The 17,434-nt window shown below is 39.0% G+C and overlaps 1 long non-coding RNA gene across 2 annotated transcripts in view; it reads left to right on the forward strand.

Moving 5' to 3' along the window:
- Positions 1–9,829, forward strand: part of LOC129058912 (uncharacterized) — an 86,876-nt gene extending 77,047 nt beyond the window's left edge. Inside the window, exons 4-7 of one of the 2 annotated variants that reach the window (XR_010139604.1) lie at positions 231–975; positions 4,338–4,843; positions 6,565–6,766; positions 9,539–9,829. This is a non-coding gene — a long non-coding RNA (uncharacterized LOC129058912). The remainder of the gene's footprint in view (positions 1–230; positions 976–4,337; positions 4,844–6,564; positions 6,767–9,538) is intronic. The other variant, XR_008524350.2, reaches the window with a different exon arrangement.
- The last annotated feature ends 7,605 nt before the right edge of the window (positions 9,830–17,434 follow it).

The raw sequence follows: 17,434 nt of genomic DNA on the forward strand, positions 1-17,434 counted from the left end.
TTGGATGCACATTCATTCCAGATAACCGAGGGAGGATCTTACCATAGTGGTGAAGTCATAATAAACTCCCGGTTACATATCAAAATATTTATTACTGTTCGACTGGGATAAAGGTGTGGTAGCTTTATCACCCCATTACAGGTTTCCTGTGACTCTGGAAAAGGAAGCATTCTTCTGCATTTACTGCTTTGATTAACTTTCCCTGTTTTTTTCTCCTTGTGTGTGTGTAGGGTATTTTTCCTCTGGAAATGAGCTGACTAGGCATGCTACTTCTACTTGGAAGAGATTGATGCTTGTCTTACACCATCTTGAGGTCACCACAGTACATGACTCAGAATCATTAGACAAATGTTGATTGAATATCTCCTACATTCCAAATACTGTGTTGAATGTGGTTAAAGCATTAAATGTTAATGGAATATTTTGTACAGTCAAGAAGTGATTGCTGTCATAGAAGAGACACAACACACTGGTAGAACACAGCAATGAAATTTGACTCGTGATGTATGTCCAGAAAAAGATAGATAACACATTCTCTAAAAGTTTAGAAGAAATTTTTGTCCCTTGGATTGTAGTCTTGACTGATTAAGAAACAGAACAACTTAGTTGAATACTGAGCATTGATTCGCAATCTAATGGTGCCTGGGGATGCCACCTGTTTTCTCGCAATTAAAATTTAAAAACAAAATTATACAAAGAGCAATTGGAGTTTAAAGCAACTGTAAAGAAAACAATTAGAACAAAAATCCATTAAAATGAAAAAAGTAAAAGGGAAAATGAACATAATCAAAAGCTGTTTTTATCAAAAGACCAATAAACAATTTTGATTGAAGACACAAGTTACCAACATCAGAAATGAAAGAGAAGCTCATCACCAATCATCCTGAGACACTAAAGGATAAAAACAGAATACTATTTGTAACTCTATGCCTACAAATTTGACAACTTCCATGAAATGGACCAATTCTATGAAAGGTATAAACTACCAAAATTCCCAGGGAGATATAACTCATTTGAATAAACCTATTTGTGTTAATAAAATTGAATTGATAATTAACAACCTTCCATAAAAAGAAAACACCAGGCTCAGATGCTTTTAAATTGAACCAAATATTTCAATAAAATAATAAAATAAAATATACCAATCCTTTATAATTTTTCCAGAAAATTGAATTGGAGGGAAAACTTTCTAAGTCACTCATTCTGCGAGGCCAGCATTACATTAGTACCAAAACCAGAAAGAAAATTACAAAAAAGAAAAACTATAGCCTAACATCTTTCATAAACATAACAGCAAAAATCCTGAAGAAGTGTTAGTAACCAGCATCTAACAATATATAATAAAACTATACACCATGATGAAGTGAGCTTTAACCCAGGTATTGAAGACAGTTTCAACATTTGGAAATCAATCATTGCAGTTAACTTCAACAAGCTAAAGAAGAAAAATAAGATGATCATATCAATTGTCTCAGAAAATGCATTTAACGAAATGTAGCACTCATTCATGATACAAACTCTTAGCAAATTAAAAATAGAGGGCACTTCCTTAACTTCATAAAGAACATCTACAAAAGTTCTTTAGCTAACATGTATTCAATGGTGAGAAACTTAATTGTGTCTCCCAAGATTGGGTATAAGGTAAGAATGTCTTCTCTCTTTACACCTATTCAACATTGCGCTAGAAGTCCTAGCTAGTGCAATGAGATAAGAAATGGTAAGTAAAGTATACAGATTTAAAAGGAAGAAACAAAAAGAAATCTTTCTTCACAGATGGTATGATTGTCTATGTAGGGAATTAGGAAAAGCAGACAAAAGCACTCCTTGTAACTGATAGACAAATATAGCAATCTCTCAGAATATACGGTTAATACAGAACATTCAAGCAATCTTTTTGCTTCCACCCTTGCCATGTGACATACTGTTTCCCTTTCACCTTCTGCCATGATTGAAAGCTTCCCGAGGCCCTCAACAGAAGTAGATGCTGGCACCATACTTCCTGTACAGCCTGTAAAACCATGAGTCAATTAAACCTCTTTTCTCTCTATATATATATTCTCTATATATGTATATATATATTTCTATGTTTCTTCTATATATATTTGTCTATTCTTTATATCTATATATATATTTATTATTATATATAATATATATTATTTATATATATATACACATATATATGTAGGCAGTCAATTGCCTACATATCAAAGAATTATTTAGAAATCAAATTAAATTTGAATTTCACTTTAAAGAAACCAATAGCAATGTTAACATCTGGAGAAATTTGAACAACAAAATAAAGTAATATTAAATTATAGCTCAAAGTATAAAATAAATATCTTTGAGTCCAACTGATATAAATAAGTGACTGACTAAATAAATAGAGAGGGGACAAATGTCTCACGCAGAAGAATTCCAAATAATTTTTATAGCTATTTTACCCTTAGGAAGGGGAACATAACTCCTCATTCCTTAAGTGTGGGTCCCTCATAGTCACTTCCTTCCAAAGGGTATACCACGGAAAGGGAACAAAAATGTAACTTTGCAGTGGAGAAATCTGACAAATGCCATTTCAGCCAGGTGATCAAAGTCAACATCAACAGTGATAAGTCTTGCTGGAGTCTGAGAAAGTGTTACAGCCAAGAAGAGCCTTAGAAGATTAAATATGATAAGGCATCCTGAAACAGAAAAAAACAGGCCTTAAATAAAAAGTAGGAAAATCTGATTAAAATGTGGACTTTAGAAAATAATAATGTATCAATATTAGTTTATCAATTGTGACTAATTCCCATGCAAAGGTAACATAGTAACATTAAGGAAAACTATGTGGAAAGAGTAGATAGAAAGAAACTCTCTGTATTATATTCCCAATTTTTCTATAAATGTAAAGTTGGTCTAAATATAAAGTATAATTTGAATACATATGGGATGTTTCTGAGACATAATCACAGCTTAATGCTGCAAATAAGGATTTGAAAGAATGCTGCATTTTGCAGTAAAAATAGTCCAATTTTTTTTCCTGTTTTGTTCCGTAGAAGCCTGATGACCTTGACAAAGTCATTTAACATTTCAAACATCACTTTCCTCATCTCAGAAATAACTACAGCCTGTCTTCCCCTGCTTCATAGGATTGTTGTTAGGATTAAGTTATTCAATACATGGGAAAAAAGATAGATATTGTCATGTGCAGACAGGGAGATATGACAGAATACAAAACATTCAAGGAGAATTAAGAGATAAGGACATAACAGAAGCACAAAAGAATTAATGTGAGTTAAGTAGAGAGACATTCTAGTCCTAAAAAGAAAACAGAAAGAAACTCCCAAGCTACTGCTTATATTTAAAAATTATTGAACGGCTTGGTGAGTGAGCTTGTTCTAATTTAACTTCTACTTGAGACCACCTTTTTTATGACCTTCAACAAATCACTTACCTTCTTTTATTTTGCTTTTCTTATCTGTAAATGAGACATGATCATATTTTCTCCCTAAGTTTGTTGTCAAAAAGCCAGTCACATAACATTTAGGTAGCAATGGTAGATCTTGGTCCAACAGTAAAATCTGTGCCCATCCATCTTATAAAAATTCTCTTAGTAACCCAAGCCTCTTAATTCCTAATGAGTCATGCTAATTTCCTCAAGGTTATCGCTGCTATACTTCAGTTGGCTGATGTTTGTGGATGACTAAAGACGTTACTGATAATTGTGAAAAATTGTATCAATTATCTTTGACCCATAAATTTAAACAAAACTACATACTTTATTCCATTTAATCAAAATATGTACTTTTTCCAGGTGAATTATTAAGTTTTAAACACCCATGACAATAAGATGCTTTTACAACATTTTGCTTAGTGAAATCAATCCTGTAATATTCTCCCTCTTCTCTGGTAAATAAAACTCTATTCATCCTTCCAGGTTGAGCTTAAATACCTTGTTCAGGAAATATTTTTCAAGTACCCCAGTAAACTGACTTCCTTATTCACTGCCTGTTGCAATCACATTTAAATTTCTAACGTGTTGCTCTAAGCTGCCATGCATTATCTGTATTCTCTCCACTAGGTGGCAATTCAATAGCAGGGTGTGTTAGAACTATTTCTATGCTCTCCTTAGCCTCATCTTCCCACACAAACTACGCCTACCACTATGTTTTCCACATATGGGGTGTTTTGTTTGTGGCCTTAGTGCTTCTTGAATTTTATTAATGTCATCTCTCCCTGCTAGACTGTGAGTCCCCTAAAGAACTCACAATGGCAGAAATTATACTTTTATTTATGTATTTTATTTGTGTCAGGCCTCTGAGCCTAAGCTAAGCCATCATATCCCCTGTGACCTGCAGGTACACATCCAGATGTCCGGTTCCTGCCTTAACTGATGACATTCCACCACAAAAGAAATGAAAATGGCCTGTTCCTGCCTTAACTGATGACATTATCTTGTGAAATTCCTTCTCCTGGCTCATCCTGGCTCAAAAGCTCCCCTACTGAGCACCTTGTGACACCCCACTCTGCCCGCCAGAAAGCAACCCCCCTCTGACTGTAATTTTCCTTTTTCTACCCAAATCCTATAAAATGACCCCACCTTATCTCCCTTCACTGACTCTCTTTTCAGACTCAGCCCGCCTGAACCCAGGTGATTAAAAGCTTTATTGCTCACACAAAGCCTGTTTGGTGGTCTCTTCACACAGACATGCATGAAATTTGGTGCTGTGACTCGGATCGAGGGAACTCCCTTGGGAGATCAATCCCCTGTCCTCCTGCTCTTTGCTCCGTGAGAAAGATCCACCTACGACCTCAGGTCCTCAGACCGACCAGCCCAAGAAACAACTCACCAATTTCAAATCCAGTAAGCGGCCTCTTTTTACTCTCTTCTCCAACCTCCCTCACTATCCCTCAACCTCTTTCACCTTTCAATCTTGGTGCCACACTTCAATCTCTCCCTTCTCTTAATTTCAATTCCTTTCATTTTCTGGTAGAGACAAAGGAGACATGTTTTATCCATGGACCCAAAACTCCGGCACCGGTCACAGACTGGGAAGGCAGCCTACCCTTGGTGTTTAATCATTGCAGGGACCGCCTGCCTTGGTCCTTCACCCTTAGTGGCAAGTCCCACTTCTCTGGAGGAGGGGCAAGTACCCCAACCCCTTCTCTCCGTGTCTCTACCCCTTCTCTGCTTTTCTGAAGGAGAAGCAAGAACCCCTCAACCCCTTCTCCTTCACCCTTAGTGGCAAGTCCCGCTTTTCTAGGGGGCAAGAACCCCCAATCCCTTATTTCCACACCCCGACCTCTTATCTCTGCGCCCCGTCCCTTATTTCCGCACCCTGACTTCTTATCTCTGTGCCTCAACCCCTTATTTCCGTGCCCTGACCCCTTTCCCACTTTTCTGGAAGGTAAGAACCCCTGAACCCCTTACCTCTGTGTCTCTACTCTCTTTTCTCTGGGCTTGCCTCCCTCACTATAGGCAACCTTCCACCCTCCATTCCTCCATCTTCCTTAGCCTGTGCTCTCAAGAACTTAAAACCTCTTCAACTCACACCTGACCTAAAACCTAAATGCCTTATTTTCTTCTGCAATGCTGTTTGACCCCAATACAAACTCGACAGTGGTTCCAAATAGCCAGAAAACAGCACTTTCAATTTTTCCATCCTGCAAGATCTAAATAATTCTTGTTGTAAAATAGGCAAATGGTCAGAGGTGCCTGACCTCAAGGCATTCTTTTACACATCAGTCCCTCCCTAGTCTCTGTGCCCAGTGCAACTCGTCCCATATCTTCCTTCTTTCCCTCCCACCTGTCCCCTCAGTCCCAACCCCAAGTGTCGCTGAGTCTTTCTAATCTTCCTTTTCTACAGACCCATCTGACCTCTCCCCTCCTCGCCAGGCCGAGCTAGGTCCCAATTCTTCCTCAGCCTCCCCTCCTCCACCCTATAATCCTTTTATCACCTCCCCTCCTCACACCCAGTCTGGCTTGCAGTTTCATTCCAAGACTAGCCCTCCAACACCTGCCCAGCAATTTACTCTTAAAAAGGTGGCTGAAGCTAAAGGCACAGTCAAAGTTAATGCTCCTTTTTCTTTATCCCAAATCAGATAGCGTTTAGGCTCTTTTTCATCAAATATAAAAATCCAGCCCAGTTCATGGCTCATTTGGCAGCAACACCGAGACACTTTACAGCCCTAGACCCTAAAAGGTCAAAAGGCTGTCTTAGTCTCAATATACATTATATTACCCAATCTGCTCCCGACATTAAATAAAACTCCAAAAATTAAATTCCAGCCCTCAAACCCCACAACAAGACTTAATTAACCTCACCTTCAAGGCGTACAATAATAGAGTAGAGGCAGCCAAGTAACAATGTATTTCTGAGTTGCAATTCCTCGCCTCCACTGTGAGACAAACCCCAGCCACATCTCCAGCACCCAAGAACTCCCAAACACCTGAACCGCAGCGGCCAGGCATCCCTCCAGAGCCGCCTCCCCCAGGAGCTTGCTACCAGTGCCAGAAATCTGGCCACCAGGCCAAGGAATGCCCGCAGCCCAGGATTCCTCCTAAGCCGCGTCCCATCTCTGCAGGACCCCACTGAAAATCGGACTGTTTAACTCACCTGGCAGCCACTCCCAAAGCCCCTGGAACTCTGGCCCAAGGCTCTCTGACTGACTCCTTCCCAGATCCTCTCAGCTTAGCGGCTGAAGACTGATGCTGCCCGATCGCCTTGGAAGCCCCATAGACCATCATGGACGCCGAGCTTTAAGTAACTCTCACTGTGGAAGGTAAGTCTGTTCCCTTCTTAATCAATACGGAGGCTACCCACTCCACATTATCTTATTTTCAAGGGCCTGTTTCCCTTGCCTCCATAATTGTTGTGGGTATTGATGGCCAGGCTTCTAAACCTCTTAAAACTCCCCAACTCTGGTGCCAACTTAGACAATACTCTTTTAAACACTCCTTTTTAGTTATCCCCACCTGCCCAGTTCCCTTATTAGGCCGAGACACTTTAACTAAATTATCTGCTTCCCTGACTATTCCTGGGCTACAGCCGCACCGCATTGCCACGTTTTTCCCCAGTTCAAAGCCTCCTTCACATCCTCCCCTTGTATCTCCCCACCTTACCCACAAGTATAAGACACCTCTACTCCCTCCTTAGAGACCGATCATGCACCCCTTACCATCCCATTAAAACCTAATCACCCTTACCCCACTCAATGCCAATATCCCATCCTACAGCACGCTTTAAAAGGATTAAAGCCTGTTATCACTCACCTGCTACAGCATAGGCTTCTAAAACCTATAAACTCTCCTTACAATTCCCCTATTTTACCTGTCCTAAAACCAGACAAGACTTACAGGTTAGGTCAGGATCTGCGCCTTATCAACCAAATTGTTTTGCCTATCCACCCCGTGGTGCCAAACCCATATACTCTCCTATCCTCAATACCTCCCTCTACAACCCATTATTCTGTTCTAGATCTCAAACATGCTTTCTTTACTATTCCTTTGCACCCTTCATCCCAGCCTCTCTTTGCTTTCACTTGGACTGACCCTGACACCCATTAAGCTCAGCAAATTACCTGGGCTGTACTGCCGCAAAGCTTCACAGACAGCCCCCATTGCTTCAGTCAAGCCCAAATTGCATCCTCATCTGTTACCTATCTCGGCATAATTCTCATAAAAACACATGTGCTCTCCCTGCTGATCGTGTCCGATTAATCTCCCAAACCTCAATCCCTTACAAAACAACAACTCCTTTCCTTCCTAGGCATGGTTAGTGTGGTCAGAATTCTTACACAAGAGCCAGGATCGCACCCTGTAGCCTTTCTGTCCAAACAACTTGACCTTAAAGTTTTAGCCTAGCCCTCATGTCTGCACGCAGCGGCTGCCACTGCTTTAATACTTTTAGAGGCCCTAAAAATCACAAACTCTGCTCAACTCACTCTCTACATTTCTCATAACTTCCAAAATCTATTTTCTTCCTCATACCTGACGCATATACTTTCTGCTCCCCAGTTCCTTCAGCTGTACTCACTCTTTGTTAAGTCCCACAATTACCATTGTTCCTGGCCCGGACTTCAATCTGGCCTCCCACATTATTCCTGATACCACACCTGACCCCCATGACTGTATCTCTCTGATCTACCTGACATTCACCCCATTTCCCCATATTTCCTTCTTTCCTGTTCCTCACCCTGATCATGCTCGATTCATTGATGGCAGTTCCACCAGGCCTAATCGCCACACACCAGCAAAGGCAGGTGATGCTATAGTACAAGCCACTAGCCCGCCTCTTAGAACCTCTCATTTCCTTTCCATCATGGAAATCTATCCTCAAGGAAGTAACTTCTCAGTGTTCCATCTGCTATTCTACTACTCCTCAGGGATTATTCAGGCCCCCTCCCTTCCCTACACATCAAGCTCGAGGATTTGCCCCCACCCAGGACTGGCAAATTAGCTTTGCTCAACATGCCCCAAGTCAGATAACTAAAATACCTCTTAGTCTAAGTAGACACTTTCACTGGATAGGTAGAGGCCTTTCCTACAGGGTCTGGGAAGGCCACTGCAGTCATTTCTTCCCTTCTGTCAGACATAATTCCTCGGTTTAGCCTTTCCACCTCTATACAGTCTGATAACACACCAGCCTTTATTAGTCAAATCAGCCAAGCAGTTTTTCAGGCTCTTAGTATTCAGTGAAACCTTTATATCCCTTACAGTCCTCAGTCTTCAGGAAAAGTAGAACAGACTAATAGTCTTTTAAAAACACACCTCACCAAGCTCAGCCCCCAACTTAAAGAGGACTGGACAATACTTTTACCACTTTCCCTTCTCAGAATTCAGGCCTGTCCTTGGAATGCTACAAGGTACAGCCCATTTAAGCTCCTGTATAGACTCTCCTTTTTATTAAGCCCCAGTCTCATTACAGACACCAGACCAACTTAGACTGTGCCCCCCAAAAAACTTGTCATCCCTACTATGTTCCGTCTAGTCATACTCCTATTCACCGTTCTCAACTACTCATACATGCCCTGCTCTTGTTTACACTGCCAGTTTACACTGTTTCTCCAAGCCATCACAGCTGATATCTCCTGGTGCTATCCCCAAACCGCCACTCTAAATTCTTGAAGTAAATAAATAATCTTTGCTGGCAGGACTTTGCTGAATCTCCTTAGGCACTCTCTAATCAGATGTCCTAAGTCCTCCCAATTCTTAGACATTTTATGCCTGTTTTTCTACTTCTCTTACTCCGTTTAGTTTTTCAACTCATACAAAACCATATCCAGGCCATCACCAATAATTCTACACGACAAATGTTTCCTCTAACAACCCCACAATATCACCCCTTACCACAAAATCTTCTTTCAGCTTAATCTCTCCCACTCTAGGTTCCCACGCCGCCCCTAATCCTGCTCGAAGCAGCCCTGAGAAACATCGCCCATTATCTCGCCATACCACCCCCCAAAATTTTCACGGTCCCAACACTTTACCACTATTTTGTTTTATTTTTCTTATTAATATAAGAAGACAGGAATGTCAGGCCTCTGAGCCCAAGCTAAGCCATCATATCCCCTGTGACCTGCAGGTACACATCCAGATGGCCGGTTCCTGCCTTAACTGATGACATTGTCTTGTGAAATTCCTTCTCCTGGCTCATCCTGGCTCAAAAGCTCCCCTGCTGAGCACATTGTTACCCCCATTCTGCCTGCCAGAGAGCAACCCCACTTTGACTGCAATTTTCCTTTATCTACCCAAATCCTATAAAACGGCCCCACCCTTATCTCCCTTTGCTGACTTTCTTTTTGGACTCAGTCCTCCTGCACCCAGATGATTAAAAGCTTTATTGCTCACGCAAAGCCTGTTTGGTAGTCTCTTCACACGGACGTGCATGAAATTTGTGTGTTTGTTTTTATTTATTCATTAATAATCCCTCAATCTATATCAAGGACATACAAGGAGATAGAAAAGTGGGAGGAGAGTGAAGAAGAGGATACCAGAAGCAAGAAGAGGCACTTGCACTGGAAATAATCCCTCTTCTGCGACAGGCATAGCATTGAGGTATCAAGGACTAAATAAAGGGATCTGTTTTGATCTTCAGTAGGAATGAGATGGGAAACACTGACTTTCTAAATGTGAAGCTATAGTGGGAGAATTAACGTAAGAGCCAACATTTGAGAAACAAGTCAGATGATCAGGGCTGACTTTCACAATGACTGGAGAAGCAAACCTGTCATAAGAAGGGCCACACACAAAACCAAGCTAGAATCTCAAAAAGCCAGGGACAAGTGAATATTCTGAACAGGTCATGGCACAGGGCCTGTGACAACCCTGAGCTAGTCTACACAGCCTTGCCCTTATTATCACTCGTGAAGCCTAGGACAGGACACCTTAAATTAGGTGGTACTAGGTGGGAAATAACAGGGACATTGACAAGACAGAATGTCAAGATCTAAATGAATAGGAAGTATATGGAGTAGTGGTTACAGTGATTAGGGTTGGAGATATGACAGAATACAAAACATTGAAGGAGAATTAAGAGATAAGGACATAACAGAAGCATAAAAGAATTAATGTGAGTTAAGTAGGGAGGCATTCTAGTCCTAAAAGGAAAACAGAAAGAAACTCCCAAGCTACTGGTTATATTTAAAAATTATTGAACAGCTTGGTGAGTGAGTTTGTTCTAATTTAGCTTCTACTCCAGACCACTGTCGGTGGAGGGCGGGGGGCAGCATAATGCCATATAAGTATGTCATAGCCACTAGAAGATTATAATAAACTTAACCTTCAAACAACTGATAATTAACTTTGAAGTGATGTACCAAAGGCAATATATGTTTCATAGATTGAGAAACAGTGGCTAAGTACGTATGCATCCTGTATCAAGCTGAAGTAACTACCCTTCTCATCAGATCTGGAGAGGTCTCCAAGCTGTATCTGCCACCTTCTAGAGGGATCTAAAATAAAATTAGCATTCTAAAGCAAAGTAGGAGAGTCAAGGACAGTTAAGAAGCCAAACAATTCACAGGACCCAAATGTTAGGTTGTGCTGTTCTGAATTCTCTTCAAGGATGAATGAGGGTTTGTATAGAAACTAGATGGTCCTGAGATGAAGTTCATCCACACCCTCAGATGCAGGTGACTGGAAAACAGAAGCTGAAAGATGGAAATGTGGCCATGTGCCCTCAGTGTTTTTGAGATAAATGTATTTTTCATAAAATACTCATCTAACTCATTTATTTCATAGAATACTCATGAAAAGCAGAGAAAACAGGAATGGTCTCGGGCCAGAAGATTTACTATCTTGAACACATTCACTCTGCTAATTAAATACTCATCACCCAAATCTATGAAGATTCTACTTGGCAAGGCCATTAAAATATGCAAATAATTATTCATCCAGACTTAAAATGTTTACCCCATCTTAGCTTCAGCAGTAGAACCCTCTAAAAAGACAGATCTAAGACACTCTTCCATCTTTTTTCTCTATTTTTATACTCCAACAAATGAACAAAGTGTTCTGAAACATAACTCATTGTTTTTGTACAGATGACTGAAATACAAGCCTTGGTTTTTCTACAGGTTCTATGAAAAGCTTGACTATATCTTTTACTTATTTTTTTCTTTCCAGCTTGATGAACACCTGTTTTCTAAGTCCTGAATCTGTAATCATAAGATTCAGCCCTGTTTCCTTCCAAATCTTGACTTCATATTCAAACTAGAGAATAAAAATTTAAAAACAGACCCTTGTGCCTAGGATGTAGAAAAATTATTAATTGTTTTCCTATGTCCCACATAAAATACCAAACAGTTTTTAACCATTATGAAAATGTATTTATTGTAAGACAGCTTCAAAATAAAGTATTTTCATGTAAGTTTAAATATTATGGCTATTTTTCTTCTTTAGAATAGTCTTATGTTACAAAGAAACCTTTTAGTGCCATAAGAATGCAAGGGAAAGCATAAAACTAAGAGGAAAAATACAAGCAATTTTTTTCCACTGGGCTCAGTTTAAATAACAAATCAGCTGCAGAATAAAAGCAGCATGTTATAACTCTCCTATTGTTATGTGTGCTGCTGTAAAATCCTTCCTACATAATTCAAAACACATGACACATAATTGACAGAGAGATATAAAACATACTAATAACAAGGGTATCACTAACAGTAACAGGAAATACGGAAATCTCTCTCTCAAGCTTGACAAGGCACTTCTCTACTTAGTGTTTAGAGACTCCCTTGGAAATATCTGCAAAGATTTTGAGGAAAACGAGCTTCACACAATAAAGTAGTGGGTGGTAGGTAATCTAATAAAGTGTGAAGGTTCATAAAGAGAGAGTATAAAAGTAAATATTTTAAACAAATCATGGAAATTATTTTTCTAGATAAGATTGTGCTCTCATTTTAAATTAAAAATAATTAGCTGAGACATATTTTTGACTGTTATACTAGCAGCATGAAGCAAGAAAATAAAACTTGTAATATTCATTTAAAAATATTTAGAAAATATCTACTGTGTTCCAGGGATCTCTATAAACTCTGCAGATGCAATGGTGAGAAAATTTAAGTAACAGCCCAAATGAATAAGAAATCATGTGAGAGTACATTCAACTTAAACCCTATAGGCATTGCCAGTTACTTCTTTGCCAATCCCCTTCCGTTTTAAAAAATAATCTAGGCTGGTCGCGGCGGCTCACGCCTGTAATCCCAGTACTTTGGGAGGCCAAGGCAGGTGGATCACGAGGTCAGGAGATCGAGACCATCCTGGCCAACATGGTGAAACCCCGTCTCTACTAAAATACAAAAATTAGCTGGGCGTGGTGGTGTGCGCTTGTAATCCCAGCTACTTGGGAGGCTGAGGCAGGAGGATTGCTTTAACCTGGGATGCAGAGGTTGTGGTGAGCTGAGGTTGGGCCACTGCATTCTAGCCTGGCAACAGAGGGAAACTCTGTCTCAAAAAAAAAAAAAAAAAAAAAAAAAAAAGATCCTGTAGGACACTTAGTATATTGAAAGACACATGCTCAAATACGTGTACATAAGTGTTCATAGCAGCACTGCCTACAATATCTAAAAAGTGGAAACAGCCCAAATGTTCATCAACAAATAAATGGGTGAACAAAATGTGATAAATACAAATAATGGAATATTATTAAGCCATTAAAAGATATGAGGTATGGAAACATGCTATACATGGATATACCTTAGGCACATTATGCTAAGTGGAAAAGCCAAACACAAAAAGCCACAGATTGTATGATTTCATTTGTATGAAATTTCCAGAATACAAAAATCCACAGAGAGAGAGAGAGCAGTTTGGTGGTTGCCAGGGGCTAGAAGTGAGGGTGAGGAATGGCATGTGACTGCTGAATGGGTATAAGTTTTTCTTTTGGAGTGAAGAAAATGTTTTGCAAGCTGGCAGAGGTGGTTGTTGTACAATATTGTGAATGTGCTAAATGATGATGAGTTATATACCCTGGTGTTTTATTGCACAGCCCAGTAACTATATTTAATAGCAATGTTTGAATATTTCAAAATAGCTAAAAGAGAGAATTTTAAAGGTTACACAGAAATAACAACTTTTTGAGGTGATGAGTATGCTAATTAGCCTAATTTGATCATTTTGCAATATATACATGTACTGAAACATTATATTATATCCATAAATTTATACAAGTATTATCAAAAATATTCTGAACTTCTTCCCCCCAAGTTAGTAATAAATAAAAAGCAAATAATAACATACAATGGTTAATTTTATGTTATATGAATTTTATTTCAATGTAAACATCTCTTAAGAGTAATAATGTTATTGTAATGTCTGCATAGGCTGAGAATATAAATTACTTTGCCAACTAAAGTAGATCATCACACAATTGATTTGATGGAGGCAACTGTCAAGAGGGCAGAATCATTAAATAGCCAAGTCTAGTGGGGTAACCATGTCTAGACACAATCCCAGTCAGAGGTTTCTTTACTTCAAAATCATTACCATGACAGTTGTTTTAGGGTTTTGAACTTGACCTTCTGTTAACTAAATTTGCATGGTGAAGGGAATGTTGTACAGGATCCAGGAGACAGCAGTTTAATTCTGATCGACTTCAATATTTCAGCTTGACTTACAGCTTGAAGAGAAGATTAAAAAAAAAAAAAAAAACCTATAACATAATCTGAGAAGCTTTCAAATCTCTAGTTTTAAGTAAATTAACAAGCTATTCATCCTAAACACTAAATAAATATACATAGGAGACAAACAATTTTTAACTGGAATGTAAAACTCACTGATTAATCTGTCTTTAGCCACATAAATCAGATAATTGATTGTTATTTCTTCTTAATGCGTGAACTCACAAGGTCTATAAAGTGAACATAGTGTCTACCTCACAGCGACCAGATGCATGTAATAAATGAGTAAGTTCTGGAAAGGATATACCTTTGTAAATCCAGAAAATGGTACTTAAAATCTAAGTTTCTTAAGAGATAGGAAATAGTACAAGAGAGGAAGTTTAGAGGTCAAATAAAAATTAGAAAATAAAACATAAATAGGTCTTACTCTATCTCTACATTACATTTCTCTTAGTTTCACCAAAATAGCCAAAAATTATATCTAAAAGCCATTTTTATGCACTTAAGATCAAAATGTAAACATCCTCCATATCCCTGGTTTTTCTGGACTACTCACTCCCATATACCAGGAAAATCAATCCTAAAGTCAATATTTTTTAATTTCCTAAATGAATCTGTCATCCATTCTTATCTTTTTATTGCATTATCATCATGGTAGGTAAATGATCCTTAATTGTAAATTAAGTCAGGGCTAAAACATGTCATGATTCATGTAAATTACATCACCTATTTCTATGTTTTATAATACATAAATTTATTTTGTCTGTAAACTGGTGGCACAAATTCTTACTTCACAAGAATTTTTTATAATGCTGAAGTTCTTAGAAATTATAATGATGAAGTTTTTGGAAAATGACATATATTATTCATTACACTTCAGTAACACCAAAAAAGTAGGTTTCTAGAGCAATATTGTATTAGTTATCTGTTGCTATATTAAAAACTCCCCCCAAAAGCAGCTGTTGAGAACAACATACCTTTCATTATCCAGTTTTTATGAATCAGGAATTTGGGAATAGTTTAGCTGGGTGGTTTTGGCTTAGGGTCTCTTAAAAATTTCAGTCAAGATATCAGCCCTGGGCCAAACATGGTAGCTCAAGCCTATAATCCCAGCACTTTGGGAGGCCGAGGCAGGTGGATCACTTGAGGCCAGTTCAAAACCAGCCTGGCCAACATTGTGAAACCCCAAATCTACCAAAAAATACAAAAACAAAATAGCCAGGCGTGGTGGCACATGCCTGTAATCCCAGCTACTTGGGAGGCTGAGGCAGGAGAATCGCATCAACACAGGAGACAGAGGTTGCAGTGAGCCGAGATCCCACCACTGCACTCCAGCCTGGGCCACAGAGCAAGACTCAAAATAATAAGAATAATAATAATAATAACAATAATAATAATAATGAAAGATATCGGCCCTGGCTGTGGTCAAGTCTCTGCTAGAAAGAGTTCTATTTCTGTGGCTGTTGGCAGGCCTTGGAAAATCTTTACAACCTCAATCTCTTGGTTAAGAGAAAACCTCAAAAGATCTCCTGCGTTCACTCATGTAGGCCTCTCTACATAGCTCTGTCATGACAGGGCAGCTGGCTTTCCCTAGAGCACACTGTTGTAAAATCTAATCTCAAAGATGAGAATCTATCACTTCTGCCATATTCTATTTATGAAAAGTGATTTAGTCCTGTGCACATTCAAGTGGAGGGGATTACACAATGGTGTGGATATCAGGAGATGGATTATTGGATACTCTCATGCAGGCTACCTACCAGAAATAGCAAACGTGTGCTCTCCATTCTCATAGCTCATAGTTAGAGGAGCCTGGGCTTTCAATACAAATCTGGCCACTTAGTGTCTTCTGAAAACTCAGGTCATTTTGTTAAACTCTTAGAACCTCAGTTTTCTTCTCTTATAAAATAGAATGAACATAATAAACCTTATAGAGTTGTTGGGAAAATCAAATGATGATCGTCAAGGCAGATGCCATGAAGTGATGGCAGGGGGCAGTCACAGTCAATCAGCTCCAAACAGCAGAGAGGCGTTTTCTTATTGAAATCCCTAAATTCTCAGTAAACTATCGCAAGAACAAAAAACCAAACACCGCATATTCTCACTCATAGGTGGGAATTGAACAATGAGATTACATGGACACAGGAAGGGGAACATCACACTTCGGGGACTGTTGTGGGGTGGGGGGAGGGGGGAGGGATAGCATTGGGAGATATACCTAATGCTAGATGACGAGTTGGTGGGTGCAGCGCACCAGCATGGCACATGTATACATATGTAACTTACCTGCACATTGCGCACATGTACCATAAAACCTAAAGTATAATAATAATAATAATAATAAAATAAAATAAAATAAAAAGAAGAAAAGGAAATGGCTTAAATAAACTTACAAAAAAAAAAAAAAAAGAAATCCCTAAATGCTTCTAGTACGCACAAACTGGAATTCTCAAGGGGAGAAGGGCAAAATGCTGCCCCAACCATTGACTACTGGCTGCTGAATTAGATAAGCCTTAAGAAGCATCATTCTTCATCATTTCCCTTGATCTTGTCTCAGCGGATGCCCTTAATCTCCATTTCACTTGGCTGCTGAAGCATTTTAGATAGGTTATTGATCAGTGGAAAGACATGTCACACACACACGCATACTTATACCTTTTCAAATTTTAAGCAAAGAATATTGAAGACATAGGTGTTAGTGGATTCTCTGTGCAAAAATCATCTTTAAGTATATTATTTTAAAACTGATCTATAATTGTACTATACCAAGCATGGCCATTTTAAGCTCAGAGCTTACAGTACCCATCTAATTACTTCTTTTAAAGGAATTTTTACAAGTTCTATGTATGCAAAGGCATGTCTTTATCTAGATGGAAAGATGCTAGGGAAATGTGTGAAGAAACCTAGTTTGTAGGTAGTACTCAAGTGGATTTAACATGTTATTTTCCTTAAAGAATATCTTTGCCTCTAACTTTCCCCTATCATTGAAAACACTGTGATTTAAAATTCTCCTATTTCTAAATGTCTATCACCATTTGGTTTGATGAGCTAATTCCTAGCATTCTTGCACTTCACTGAGATGCTGCTTCCTGAAACAATTCTTCTTTTCTATGAACTTCAGGGATTTTATTTATTTATTTATTTATTTTTGAGATGGGGTCTCACTCTGTCACCCAGGCTGGAGTGCGGTGGCGCAATCTCGGCTCACTGGAAGCTCCTCCTCCCGGGTTCACTCCATTCTCCTGCCTCAGCCTCCAGAGTAGCTGGGACTACAGGCGCCCGCCACCACGCCTGGCTAATTTTTTCTATTTTTAGTAGAGACGAGGTTTCACTGTGT

This window comes from Pongo abelii, chromosome 3, assembly GCF_028885655.2.
Source record: "Pongo abelii isolate AG06213 chromosome 3, NHGRI_mPonAbe1-v2.0_pri, whole genome shotgun sequence".
In the NCBI taxonomy this organism is placed as follows: domain Eukaryota; kingdom Metazoa; phylum Chordata; class Mammalia; order Primates; family Hominidae; genus Pongo; species Pongo abelii.